We start from the raw sequence: 11,368 nt of genomic DNA on the forward strand, positions 1-11,368 counted from the left end.
CTGTTTCATCTGGAGTATTCTCTTGTCTTATCCGGTGTCCTGTGTGAATTTAAATATGCTCTCTCTAATTCTCTCTTTCTCTCTTTCTTTCTTTCTCTCGGAGGACCTGAGCCCTAGGACCATGCCTCGGGACTACCTGGCATGATGACTCCTTGCTGTCCCCAGTCCACCTGGCCATGCTGCTGCTCCAGTTTCAACTGTTCTGCCTGCGGCTACGGAACCCTGACCTGTTCACCGGACGTGCTTGTTGCACCCTCGACAACTGCAATGATTATTATTATATGACTATGCTGGTCATTTATGAACATTTTAACATCTTGACCATGTTCTGTTATAATATCAACCCGGCACAGCCAGAAGAGGACTGGCCACCCCTAATAGCCTGGTTCCTCTCTAGGTTTCTTCCTAGGTTTTTGGCCTTTCTAGGGAGTTTTTCCTAGGGAGTTTTTCCTAGCCACCGTGCCTCTTTCACATGCATTGCTTGCTGTTTGGGGTTTTAGGCTGGGTTTCTGTACAGCACTTTGAGATTTCAGCTGATATACGAAGGGCTATATAAATAAATTTGATTTGATTTTGATTTGGTTCCTTCTTTAAAAGTTGTGAGCTTACACCCCGGGACTTTAGAGGTAACCAGCGTCACCGCTTCATTGCTCCAGACCACCACAAGGGGGAGTTAGAGCACTCATTATGCATTTAGGTCCCAAGGTTTTTATATTACCAATCATATCAAATTTGATGTGAGCCACCCAGCCCTGGTGACTTTCTTCAGCAAAGATGGCTGACAAAACATTACGGGGGAAGCAAATGTAAGTAATAACGTCATAACGAGTCAAGCAAAAATTTACAATTGAGAGGAATATGTTAATTAATGTAAAGACAAACGATAGCATTTTTTCCCCATACAGTTAATTTACAAAAATCGCTATTTAGCAAGTTAGCTAACTAGCTAACATTAGCCAGCTGGTTTAATGACATGAGTATGACATTGTAATTTGTGTTGTTTAATGTTTTAGGGACTTCTGAGAAAACCAGCAAACCCAGGCTGTCGTCCTGGGAAACAGTGGATGTAAAGAATCTAGCTAGCTAAAGCACTTACTGAAAATTAAATGTACAATTGTGTAAGCTTGCCTTGCCGTGCAATGCATCTGAAGTAACATAGATAGCTAACTATTTACTTGCTTATTGTGTAGTGGAGGATAAAAATAACTGTATGCCTATGGATGTGTAGCTAGCTACAGTATGTAGCCGATCTGTGTATGGACCCTAAAACGTTAGGTTCTGAACTAATATTCATACCAAATCTATGAACCTCAGCTATCATAGTTGTTGTATCAACTTCAAGTCTGAATGGCATTAATGAAGCCTATGAATTGAGTAGAATATAATAACTTTATTGTGCCAAGGATGCAAGTCCTATATACATGTACTGTAGTTATTTCCACGCATGAGATTCCCACATTGTAGCCTGTACATTAAATATATATTCACTGATCATGTACTCTTCCTTGGCAAATAAAAGGTGCGGTTGAGGTATGAAACATATCAAACTCCATTATTTGAATGATGCTGTGTCTGCAGGCATGTATTACAATTATACACTTCAACAGTGTTTACCACTCCTGGGACATCAATGATTACACATTGTAACTATGCAATAGAGTAGAAACATGATTTAAGTAAAAGCTAATTAAAAGCTAATGTAATCCATATATACAGAAATAAAAATCTAACTCCCTTCATCTGCATCTGCATTAATCTGAGGACACAGGATAGTATTTCAATGAGATACTTAATTTCAACCAGTGGAGAACGTGAAATGCGTTATTGAAAGAAGTTCATTATCCAGGTGTTATAAATACATAATACATGCATTATAATTATGATAACTGTAATATTATATAATAAATACAAATTCAATTTGTACTTCAATGCACATATGGTGTACATTATAAAACGAGGAAAAAAGATGAGGTATAGAAGACAGAAAGGGAAAGAGGTAGGAACGGAGGCAGACAGCATATGATTAATGAATTACAGTGCTACCCTAATATTCTCTCAGTTCATCACAATTACAGTGTCTCCTAACCAGCCTTGGGCCCCCAGTTGGCCGGAAGGTTATCTTAAGAGCGGGTGAGGTTGCGATGACAGGACTGGCTTCCTCTTTCACATCAAAACATACCTACCTGCAGACGAGAGACAGATGGATAGAGAGAGAGCATGATTAAGCCTTGTTTTATTATTCTAACACGGTCAGTCATCATAATCATCAGGAAGTGAAATGCAAAACTGACCTTGGATCATTAACTCTGGGACTACTACATCTATCTGTATTTCAATGTAAAGCATCTCTTTAATAATACCTGTTGACCCAACCAAGTGACCTCTCACCTATGATCATGCTGTGCCCTCTGTGTCAGCCAGTTCAGATGCACATCTGATATAACCTAGAGGATTTAGGGAGAAGGGAGAGAGGGATGAAGTGAAGGAGAGAGACTGTTTTAGTGTGTTTGTGGTCTCACCTGGTGTCCACACCAAGTGGCTACAGAGTACTTTATGCTGAAAAACAGACACATGAGGACAAACAATAGAAGATAATGTCATTATTAGACAAATACCACTTGAAGCTTGATGATGACTTGAATCAGCTGTGTAGTGCTAAGGCAAAAAACAAAATGTCCACAGACAGGTGTTTGGAGCATTCCGGTATGCCACAGCTGGTGAGATGTCAGGTCGCCTCTGAACTTGAAGGGTGATTATTCCAACTCTCCGTGAAATGCTGCAGATCTGCCCGCAGACGAGGTAGGAACACATATCTCACACTGAGGAGGTGGATAGAATTCGACAGGTCAAGGTATCCTTCTTCCTCCAACCTGTGCATGTGAGACAGGTTCCATGTACAACAAGACAGGCAGAGAGGAAGAGAGAAAAAGAACACAGAACAGTTTAATTACCTCTGGTTATGGACACTTTTGCCAGCAATAAACCTTACACGACCTGTTCCTCGGACAGTGAACATCTGGCAATATCTACATTTTCGACCCCTTGATCAGCTTGCACTCTGAAAGTAAAGAAAACAGCTTATTTTTTTTGAGATGAAAACAATAACTGAGACATGACTGATCAATCTAAAGCAGCAGAAGTCATTTTCAGGATACATCAATACAGCACAGAAAGCTTAACACCAGACTGGTATTGTGGTTGTTCATTAGGTGATGGGAAATATGCAATATGTATACAAAATAATATACTTACATGTATCCTGAAAAAAAGCACTGAAATTAAAAGTGAAATGTTTAACTTCTTTTGGCTCAAATCCCGTTAACGGGATCGATTTGACAACAGCCAGTGAAATTGCAGGGCGCCAAATTCAAAACAACAGAAATCTCATAATTAAAATTCCTCAAACATACAAGTATTATACACCATTTTAAAGATAAACTTCTTGTTAATCCAACCACAGTGTCCGATTTCAAAAAGGCTTTACGGCGAAAGCATACCATGCGATTATGTTAGGTCAGCACCTAGTCACAAAAAAAGAGCCATTTTCCAGCCAAAGAGAGGAGTCACAAAAAACAGAAAGAGATAAAATGAATCACTAACCTTTGATCTTCATCAGATGACACTCATAGGACTTCATGTTACACAATACATGTATGTTTTGTTCGATAAAGTTCATATTTATATCCAAAAATCTCAGTTTACATTGGCACGTTATGTTCAGTAATGTTTTGCCTCCAAAACATCTGGTGAATTTGCAGAGAGCCACATCAATTTACAGAAATACTCATCATAAACTTTGATGAAAGATACAAGTGTTATACATAGGATTAGAGATAAACTTCTCCTTAATGCAACCGCTGTGCCAGATTTAAAAAAAACTTTACGGCGAAAGCACACCATGCGATAGTCTGAGTACAGCGCTCAGCCACCAAAACAAGCCATACAGATACCCGCCAAGTTGTGGAGTCAACAAGTCAGAAATAGCGTTATAAATATTCACTTACCTTTGATGATCTTCATCGGAATGTACTCCCAGGCATCCCAGTTCCACAATAAATGTTTGTTTTGTTCGATAAAGTTCATCTTTATGTCCAAATACCTCCTTTTTGTTTGCGCGTTTAGTTCACTAATCCAAATGCACAAAGCGCAGGCGCTAAGTCCAGACGAAAAGTAAAAAAAGTTCCATTGAATTTCGTAGAAACATGTCAAACGATGTATATATTCAATCTTTAGGATGTTTTTATCATAAATCTTCAATAATATACCAAACGGACAATTCCGTTGTCATTAGAAAGGAAACGGAGCTCATAAACAACTCATAGCTTTCAGCTGAGGCACTTACTGTGAGTGGTCTTATTCTCTCCCCTTTCACAATAGAAACAACTTTCTTAACCTGTTTGGGCTAGGGGGCAGTATTGAGAATTTTGGAAAAAATATGTGCCCATTTTTAACTGCCTCCTACACCAACTCAGAAGCTAGAATATGCATATTATTGTTCAGGTTTGGATAGAAAACACCCTAAAGTTTCTAAAACTGTTTGAATGGTGTCTGTGAGTATAACAGAACTCCTATGGCAGGCAAAAATCTGAGAAGGTTTCATGCAGGAAGTGGCCTGTCTGACAAGGAGTCGTTCATCTTGCCTCTGTTTATTGAAGAGTAAGGATCTTAGCTGTAACGTGACAATTCCTAGGGCTCCAATAGGCTCTCAGAACCCGGGAAAAACCTGAACGATGACGAGGCAGCCTCAGGCTGAAACAGATTATCGACTTTTCCAAGTGTCCCATTAGGTGACAATGGAATGAGGCGCGTGCGCGATTCGCCCCCGTGGAGTATTTTCCTTCGGCTGTTTAGCTTATTGCAGATTCCCGGTCGGAATATTATCGCTTTTCTACGAGATAAATGGCATAAAAATTGATTTTAAACAGCGGTTGACATGCTTCGAAGTACGGTAATGGAATATTTACATTTTTTTTGTCACGTTATGCGCCATGCTCATGACCGTGATTTACAATTCTGATAGTGTCTAGAACGCATGAACAAAACGTCGCTGATGGAACATAACGATGGATTATTTGGGACCAAACCTACATTTGTTATTGAAGTAGAAGTCCTGGGAGTGCATTCTGACGAAGAACAGGAAAGGTAAGACCATTTTTCTTATAGGAAATGTGATTTTGGTGAAGGCCAAACTGGGTGGGTGTCTAAATAGCTAGCCCGTGATGGCTTACAATATTGCAAAATGTGCTTCATCCGAAAAGCTATTTTAAAATCGGACATATCGAGTGCATAGAGGAGTAATGTATCTATAATTCTTAAAATAATTGTTATGCTTTTTGTGAAATGCAGCACTAACCTTTGATCTTCATCAGATGACAACCCTAGGACATTATGTTATACAATGCATGCATGTTTTGTTCAATCAAGTTCATATTTATATCAAAAACCAGCTTTTTTACATTAGCATGTGACGTTCAGAACTAGCATACCCCCCGCAAACCTCCGGTGAATTTACTAAATTACTCACGATAAACGTTCACAAAAAACATAACAATTATTTTAAGAATTATAGATACAGAACTCCTCTATGCACTCAATATGTCCGATTTTAAAACAGCTTTTTGGTGAAAGCACATTTTACAATATTCTCAGTAGATAGCCCGGCATCACAGGGCTAGCTATTTAGACACCCAGCAAGTTTAGCCTTCACCAAACTCCGATTTACTTTTAGAAAAGTTTGATTACCTTTGATGTTCTTCATCAGAATGCACTCCCAGGACTTCTACTTCAATAACAAATGTTGGTTTGGTCCAAAATAATCCATAGTTATGTTCCAACAGCGGCGTTTTATTTGTGCGTTCAAGACACTATCCGAATGGTAAATAAGGGTCACGTGCATGGCGCATTTCGTGACAAAAGATTCCTAAATATTTCATTACCATACTTCGAACCATGTCAACCGCTGTTTAAAATAAAAAATGTTATGCTAATTTTCTCATAAAAAAGCGATAATATTCCGACCGGGAGTCGTTGAATCCGTTCAGACGATAGAATAAAAACATGGTGTCGTATCGTGCACGAGCATGAATCCCTTTGTCCGCTGATAGACCACTTAGCAAAAGCGCTCGTGTGTTTCAGCCAGGGCTTGTAATTACGTCATTCAGCTTTTTCCCGGGCTCTGAGAGCCCATGGGAGCCGTAGGAAGTGTCACGTAACAGCAGAGATCCTTTGTAATGGATAGAGATAATCAAGAAGGGCAAGAAATGGTCAGACAGGGTATTTCCTGAACAGAATCTTCTCATGTTTTGGCCTGCCAAATGAGTTCTGTTATACTCACAGACACCATTCAAACAGTTTTAGAAACTTTGGGGTGTTTTCTATCCAAAGCTAATAATTATATGCATATTCTAGTTTCTGGGCAGGAGTAATAATCAGATTAAATCAGGTACGTTTTTTATCCAGCCGTGAAAATACTGCCCCCTATCCATAACAGGTTAAACTGCTTCATTATTTATGCATTACCAGTTTCATACATCATTAAAAATCTGTCTAGGAATAAGTAAGAATAAAAAAGTTATAATATCTTCTTAGATTTGATGGAGACATACATCTTAGTACCTTATCAATTTAGGATTTGTATCAATGTGGATGGAGTATTTTTGCCGAGCAATGCAACGAAGCTGTATCATTCTGGCAATGATACCTGCACCATCTACACGCAGCAAAGACTCCCTAACTCTTCGCCATTGTACAAGATGGCCCATTGCTCTGAGACTTCCTTTGACCATTTTAAAGCTGGCATGGGGCATCCTTGCCTTAATGGCGCTGACTTTCTGGTCTAACTCTTCATCTGACATATCAGAATAGCATTCCCTGACAGACATATTATGCTCTTTCATCCTTCTGTAAAAAAGCGAACCGTTTCACTGTCATGAAATATGACTATATATTGACTATGAAACAAACAGGACATTACCTGCTTATGAGTCGCCATGAAAGAAAGTTAATTAATTCAACTGAAAATGGCGAGAACAGGCTAAATGCTTTTGGTTAGCTTGAGAATAATAATTGCATGAATTATCATTTTATGGTATGTATGAATGTAATATAGTACAATGTTATGAACCAACACTGAATTGTATGAGTTAACTACTAGCTATGTAAAAGTTGGATGGAAGAACGCCCAGTGCTGCTTACCTGAGATGCCATCATCACACAGTCCTTCTTCGTAGGTGTCCACTATGACTTCCTTTGTGTCGGAAAGAAAGGCTGAACAGTATTGGTTGAAGTGTGGGAGAAAAACTCATGACTATGATTACATTTCCATTATCAGCAGCATTTAGGCTGTCCACTTTGAAGAACTGAGACAGAATAGCCATATAAGGAATGGAACATATATGACCAGGGCCTGCTACCATTATAACCTATACAGCCGTCAGATGTGGGCGTTATCAAGCAAGAACTGAGATGGAAAGATAATGGAGAAAGGTCAAGGAAAGCTATTTTCATATAGAGGGAGGGGACTCAATACGTTATGCAAAGACAGAATCCTATAAAGGTAGGACTCTGTGATATGAGAATTTAGTATTTTTCATGGAAGGGCTCGGCTCTGTTACATGTGTAATAGGGTCCTTCCATGGAAGGGCTCAGCTTTGCTACTCTGTATTAAAGTCTATATTGAATTCACAAGTTCTCGTAAGAGTGTTATATTTCTGAGGCAATATTCTACAACAGTAGCCAAACTGGCACTATGAAAACTGGCCAAAATGGAGGGTGGTTGATAGCAAAATTAAATTGGAGATTTGTCTAAATATTTTTTGGGGAAAAATGCATAAAGTTTTGCGCTCCATTACAAAACATTTGATTGCAAACATTTTTTTTATTACTCTGAAGCCTTGTTTTTGCTTTCAGATTTTTTTTTTTTTTTAAGTTTTGCTCTCAACAAAAATACATCCATTTGTTGCAAGTTGGGGAGGGGAGCTAATAGCTGAACAATAGACTATTCAACCATTACTAAAGAATAGTCTAATAGCCGAGCTAGGTGTGAAAAACCCCTGTGCTATCACAAACCAGATTTGCCCTAACGACCAAGGGGAGTTACACAGAACCGAAACCGACCATGTGCAAATTGACTTTGTCCCCCCACACCAAACGCGATCACGACACGCAGGTTAAAATATCAAAACAAACTCTGAACCAATTATATTATTTTGGGCGTGGAACAATGTTTTTAGCACCTTTTTTTGCCTGCATTTTTCAGTGACCCTGTTTATTTTGATTCTTCTGATTTCATCGCGATTGAGGAGTGATAACATTGGAAAGTACATGATTGCATATTGTACAATAGTGATGCCAGGACAGGAGTTAATACATTTAATAAAAACAAAATTGGTTTTACACAATTAGGCACTTTCCTCTCAAAGACTCCATTATGCCAATAATACACATGATAGCAGGCTGATTACTATAATTAGCCAGTCTCTTTCACCTTACAACCAAACCACTCTGGGATGATATAAACAATGCATTTACTCAATAAAAGCCCATGAAATAAGAAACTGTAATATTATACAACTAAAACTAAACAATACTTTATGCATGCTTTTCTAAACAGCATGGATTAACAGACCACCTGCTAAAACAGAAGTTGGTCGCCGTTGTATTATTGAGGCGCAGACAGGGAAGGAGGAGGTTATGGGTGCATCCCATAGATGTGCAGAGAAGGGAGCATGGGCAATACTACCACCTTGTCCAGGAGCTGCTCTTGGACCCTGTCCGACATCACCGATGCTTCTGGATGAGTGCAGAAGAGATGGAGACTCTTCTGTCTTTTGTTGGCCCAGACCTCACCAAGCAGACGACCAACTACAGGACCCCAAATAGAGTCGAAGCAAAGACTAGCTGTCACTCTAAGGTTAGTTATTGGAAAAAGTTGTATTGTGTAAGCAGGTGCATGGAGAAAAGCAGCGTATATGGTGTAAAGAAACTCCAGCACACTGGTGATCATGATGCTCCACAGATGTAGACCTGTGTTCCATTACATCTAGGAAGCAGATTACCTAAATAAGGCCAGCAATGCTGCAATTTGCTGAGATTTAGAATTCTGTGCAATCAATTCAAATGTATATTATAACTTACCTTCTTGGCTGGACATAAGGTATCAAGAATGATATTTTCATGTATTTCCATTCTTTCTGATTGGTTCCCCCAGAACCACAGGGCTGGGCCTTCCGTAGGTGCCTTACAAAAGTGTCACGGAGGGACTTCCATCTGGTTTTGCACAACTTCTGTGAAGAGTAAAATAGAATTGATTGTTAACAATAACAAAACATTTATTTTGTCATTACAGGTATTTGGCATCTGGCGACTATTTGTAGCCTGGCCTAAACCTATTGTCTTGGATTCAAGACAGTGTCGCAGTGTATTATGGAGACCTGTGAGGCCATAGAGAGGAAGATGCTGGCGACCCATCTGCCACGACCCACTGAGGAAACATGGAGACAAACTTCTCAAGTTTCATGAAAAATGGGATGATCCCCAAACCACCAAACTCGGGGAGCCGTTTTGTTTTTATTATAAAGGAACCTTCTCTCTGGTGATACTCGCCCTTCTGGATGCCAATTACCGCTTCACAGCTATTCAAGTGGGAGATTTTGGGAGAAACAGTGATGGAGGAGTCTATGCCAACTCCCCACTTTGGAAGGGCAATGGCACCAAAAACCCTGCAGGTGCCCCAAGATGCCTTTCTGCCTGGGAGTGAAGATTTGGGAACGATACCATACACAATGGTGGGGGACGCTGCCTTCCCACTAAAGCCCCACCTGATGAGGCCATATGCCGGGAATAACATCAGCTACGAGAAAGAAATGTTCAACTATCGTCTCTGTCGAGCTAGAATGACAGTGGAGAAGGCATTCGGGATCCTTGCAGCCAGATGGAGGATCCTCTACCAAAAAATAAACCTACTGCCAAGCAAGGTTGATACCCTAGTGGTTGTGATGTGCATCCTCCACAACTTCCTCACAAAGCCTTGTGATGTGGAGATGTGGCTTCAGCAGGGTGGGGCAGGGATGAGGCGAGGCATAGCCATCCAGGCCAACAGAGCAGGTCAGGAGGCAGTTTCTGTCAGAGAAAAGTTTACTCAGTATTTCACCTCTGTGGAAGGCAGAATTGAGGTTAGTTATTGGAAAAGGTTGTATTGTGTAAGCAGGTGCATGGAGAAAAGCAGTGTATATGATGTAAAGAAACTCCAGCACACTGGTGATCATGATGCTCCACAGATGTAGACCTGTGTTCCACTACATTTATTTAACTCTTTAGTTAAATAGCCCAGTACTGTACTGCTGACCGTCACGTTGTACAGCACCACATTTTCCGTTCCATCCTAATAGATGTAACATCCTACAAGGACAGCCTACTCCTTCCTCCCCGTCGGGGAATTGAACCCCGGTCTCCCGCGTAATGCCAATATAGAAGATTATCAAATGCTTCTCAAAGATGCCCTCTGGTGGTCAAACTAGCACTAACTTGCAGTAACAGAAAAAATGGCTGACAATTAAATGACGAGCTATGGAATGCTGCGGCAGGCCGCAAGTTGTGCCGTAGTATGATGCAACTTTTAAAGGAGGAACCACTGTATGTCCGTGCTAGCTTGCACATTAAGGTCTTAATCGAAATTACGGATTGCCTCTTATCCGCTCGTCGTCCCTTTATGGCATAGTTTGTACATCTAAATTGTCAGGAGAAACCACATTTAATTTCTCAAAACAAGAGTAGAGTGCTGAGTTTCAGTAGAAAGGTCTTTGTTTCTGGCCATTTTGAGCCTGTAATCGAAACCACAAAATGCTGATGCTCCAGATATTCAACTAGCCTAAAGAAGAACACTTTTATTTATTCGTTAATCAGGACAAGTTTTCAGCTGTGCTAACATAATTGCAAAAGGGTTTTCTAATGATCAATTAGCCTTTTAAAATGATAAACTTGGATTAGCTAACACAACGTACCATTGGAACGCAGGAGTGATGGTTGCTGATAATGGGCCTCTGTACGCCTATGTAGATATTCCATTTTTTTTTTAAATGCCGTTTCCAGCTACAATAGTCATTTACAAAATTAACAATGTCTACACTGAATTTCTGATCAATTTGACGTTATTTTAAAATGGACCAAAAATGTAATTTTCTTTCAAAAACAAGGACATTTCTAAGTGACCCCAAACTTTTGAACGGTAGTGTATATTAACCCTGTAAAACATGAATACAATTTTAAACATTTTACCCCTTAACTCTTCCAGATGCCTGGCTCTTTCTTTTTCTTGAAGGTTGGCTCTGATGTCTCAGCCTCTTCTGGACCGTATAACTGCTGGCTCTCT

General features: G+C 39.9%; 1 long non-coding RNA gene across 1 annotated transcript; it reads right to left on the bottom strand.

Annotated features, from left to right (window-relative positions):
* Positions 1–7,925: 7,925 nt before the first annotated feature.
* On the bottom strand, positions 7,926–11,358 carry LOC115151145 (uncharacterized). Its single transcript, XR_003867222.1, has 3 exons — positions 11,275–11,358; positions 9,136–9,284; positions 7,926–8,862 (listed from the first exon to the last, which is right to left on the bottom strand). It is a non-coding gene; the product is annotated as an uncharacterized LOC115151145 (long non-coding RNA).
* Positions 11,359–11,368: the final 10 nt, after the last annotated feature.

This window comes from Salmo trutta, chromosome 16 (assembly GCF_901001165.1).
Source record: "Salmo trutta chromosome 16, fSalTru1.1, whole genome shotgun sequence".
NCBI lineage: Eukaryota > Metazoa > Chordata > Actinopteri > Salmoniformes > Salmonidae > Salmo > Salmo trutta.